The sequence below is a fragment of the Etheostoma cragini genome, chromosome 14, assembly GCF_013103735.1.
Source record: "Etheostoma cragini isolate CJK2018 chromosome 14, CSU_Ecrag_1.0, whole genome shotgun sequence".
Taxonomy (NCBI): Eukaryota; Metazoa; Chordata; class Actinopteri; order Perciformes; family Percidae; genus Etheostoma; species Etheostoma cragini.
In genome coordinates, this window is record NC_048420.1 from 21,692,016 (window position 1) to 21,696,232 (window position 4,217).

Here is a 4,217-nt window from a genome sequence, read left to right on the forward strand (position 1 = left end):
AGTCATAGTATAGTATGTCAAAAAATTAATTGTAGAGTACGTCCAAAAATTATGAAAAAGTCATAGTATAGTATGTCGAAAAAAGTTATAGTATGATATGTTGAAAAAAGTTATAGTATGATATGTTGAAAAAATTTAAAGTAATTCATAGTATTGTATATCAAAAAAATTGAAAAAGGGAAGGTATAGGTGCCAAAAACGTCATAACATCGAAAAAAGTCATAGTATAGTATGTCGAAAATAAGGCATAGTATGGTATGTAAAAACATAATGAAAAAGGACATAGTGTAGTATTTGAAAAAAAATCATAGCATGTCCAAAAATAAAAAATTACGTCATAGTATTGTTCATTGAAAAATTATATAGTATAATATGTCAAAAAACGTCATAGTATAGTATTTCAAAAATTTGTGAAAAAGTCATAGTATAGTATGAAGAAAAAATGTTAAAAGGTCACAGTATAGAATGGTGAAAAATAAATGACAAAACTCATAGTATTGTATATCAAAAAATATGAAAAAGGACGTAGTGTAGCATGTCGAAAAAAGGACACAGTATAGTATGTCGAAAAAAAGTCATAGTATAATATGTTGAAAAAAAGTCATAGTATAGTATGCCGAAAAGATATGGAAAAAGTCATAGTATAGTATGTCGAAAAACGTCATAGTATAATATGTCGAAAAAACGGCATGGTATAGTAAGTTGGAAAGATATGAAAAAAGTCATAGTATAAGATATGAAAAAAGTCATAGTATAGTATGTCAAATTAAAGTCATCGTATAATATATCAAAAAACGTCATAGTATAGTACGTTAAAAAATTATGAAAAAGTCATGGTATAGCATGTTGAAAAACGTCATAGTATAGTATGTCAAAAAACGTCATAGTATAGAATGTCAAACGTCCTATTATAGTATGTAGAAAAACGTCATAGTGTATTACTCCAAAAATTGTGAAAAAGACACAGTATAGCATTTTGAAAAAATAACAAATGATTCAATAAGTCGTATTATGCATAAAAAATATGAAAAAGGGCATAGTATAGTATGTCGAAAAAAAGTCACAGTATAGTATGTTGACAAAAAGTCATAGTATAGTATGTCGACAAAAAGTCATAGTATAATATGTGGAAAAACATTGAGGTATAGCATGTCGAAAAAAGTCATAGCATAGTATGTCGAAAAACGTCATAGCATAGTACGTTCAAAAACATTAAAAAAGTCATAGCATAGTATGTTGAAAAAAAAGTCGTAGTATAATATGTTGAAAAAAAGTAATAGTATAATATGTCAAAAAACGTCATACTCTAGTATGTCCAAAAATTATGGAAAAATTATAGTATAGTATGTAGAAAAAAAAGGAAAAAGTTATAGTATAACATGTTGAAAAAATAAAAAGGAAGTCATGGTATTGTACATCAAAAAATTTGAAAAAGGGAAGGTATAGTGTGTCAAAAACGTCATAACATCGAAAAAAGTCATAGTATAGTATGTCGAAAATAAGGCATAGTATGGTATGTAAAAACATAATGAAAAAGGACATAGTGTAGTATTTGAAAAAAACATCATAGAATAGCATGTCCAAAAATGTCACAGTATAGTATGTAGAAAAAATATTTAAAAAGGTCACAGTATAGAATGTTGAAAAATAAATGAAAAAAGTCATAGTATTGTATATCAAAAAATATATAAAAAGGACGTAGTGTAGCATGTCGAAAAAAGGACAGTATAGTATTTTTTTTAAAAGTCATAGATTAGCATGTCCAAAACTTATGAAAAAGTCATAGTATAGTATGTAGAAAAAATATATGAAAAAGCCATAGTACAGCAAGTTGAAAAATAAATAAAACAGTCATAGTATTGTATATCAAAAAATATGAAAAAGGACATAGTGTAGTATGTCGAAAAAAGGACATGTATAGTATGTCGAAAAAGGTCATAGTGGAGTATGTCAAAAATAAGATGTCATAGTATAGCATGTTGAAAAATAAAAAATAAGTCAAAGTATTGTATATAGAAAAATATGAATAGCATAGAATAGCATGAAAAAAAAATGAAAAAAGTAATCTCCTCCATTCTTCTCACTGGAAGTCAGTTAGTATACCAGGGGCAGTATTGAAACGCTTAGATATAGGCTAGTTTGCTTTGTATACCATGTGCACAAAGGTTTAGCTGGGCTACTATGGGCATGAAACACTGGCCCAGGCTGATGGAGAGGTTCAGCCCAGGGAGGGGAGCTTAAGTTCGGGTACACAGGTTCGCCTGGTGAACAGCGTTCCTGGTTCACAGCATGTCGAAAAATGTCATTGCATAGTATGTTTATACAAAAATATACTTTTTTGACAAACTATATTATGACCTTTTAGGCTTTTTCGACACACTTTACCTTGATCTTTTTCAACATAGTATAGAATGACTTTTTAAGGCTTTTTTCAGCTGACTATACTATGACTTTTATCACATTTTTTCAACATACTATTCCTTGATGTCTTTTAATATACTATGACCATTTTTACATACTATACTATGACTTGTTTCACAATTCGAAATACAATACTATGGCTTTTTTTACATATTATACTATAACTTTTACCACTATTCGTTTTTATGGCTTTTTGACATAGTATACTATACTATACTATACTATAGATACTATAGCTTAACTTTTAATGTATTTTTTCGCCATACTATACTATGACTTTTTTCAAATTTTTTCAACTTACAATACTTTAACTTCTTTTACATACTATATCATGATTTTTTCATGATATTTTGACATACTATACAACGACTTATTTCCAAAATATTCAACATTTGGACATACTTTACTATTGCTATCTCTGACATACTATGCTATGACTTTTTATCACTTTTTTTTTACCTACTCTACTATTCGTTTTTATGGCTTTTTTTGACACTGTGTGAAATTACCCTAATTTGACATACAATAGTATAACATTTTATGTTTTTTTCCGACATAGTGTATAATGACCTTTATTTGACAGACAATACAATGACCTTGGCTTTTTTCAACTTTCAACTTTTTCTTACTATTCTGTGACTTTTTTTCAGATTTTTTCAACATACAATACTATGATTTTTCATAATACAGTATTTTGATATACTATACCATGACTTTTTTAAAACTTTTTCGACATATGACCATTTATATACATTTTTTACATACTACAATGTGACTTTTTCGACATTCTATGAGTTTTTTAAATCTTTTTTTTACTTACCATAATATGACCATTAAAACAATTTTTCTACATACTATTCTGTGACTTTTAAATAATATTTCGACATTTTATTATATGACGTTTTTGACATTCGATTTTTTCATATATTTTCGACATGCTGTACCATGACTTTTTGTCAACATTCTATATATGACTTTCTTCATATTTTTTCTTCATACTATACTATGACATTTTATGGCTTTTTTCGACGTACTATACTATGACTTTTTCGACTTATTATTCTGTGACTTTTTTCATATTTTTTTGACATACAATACTATGATTTTCATAATATTTTGACATACAATGACTTTTTTCAAAAATGTTCGACATACTATGACCATTTCCATTAATGTTCTACATACTATACTATGACTTTATTTTATAACTATTTGACATACTATACTATGACTTTTTTCATATTTTTTTCAACATACTATACTATGACTTTTTTCTAGGGCTGGGCGAGTTAACGCGTTATTATCGCGTTAACTAATTAATTAATTAACGCCGACAATTTTTCTGATCTTGCGTTAACGCTGTTTTTATTATTGTAAAAGTTTTTTGCTCACAGACTTTGTAAGACCTGAGACCGAGAGACTCGCCCACGAGCAAAAACAGCACCTCTGATTCATAGTTTAATAATTTATCAACCATACAACACAGAAACTCACCAAAAGTTGCGTCTAAAAGGTAACGAGTTAAGGTCTATTGCGCCTGGAACTTCCAGCCTTTTTCGGGGTCATTGAGCATTAGATCCAAACCGTCACATCCAAGATTTATCCACTTTATTGTCCATAATTCATCGCGTTTTGGCTCATTTATGCCGCTAGCACGCGGCTCCGTGTCTGCTCTCTGTTTAGAGAAATAAAGCCAATACAATGCCCATATATGGGAGACAACGGGCGTTTCTCAATACCAAGTAAGCAAAGAACGGACTTGTGTTCTTGGGGAGACCGTACTTGCTAGCTGTACC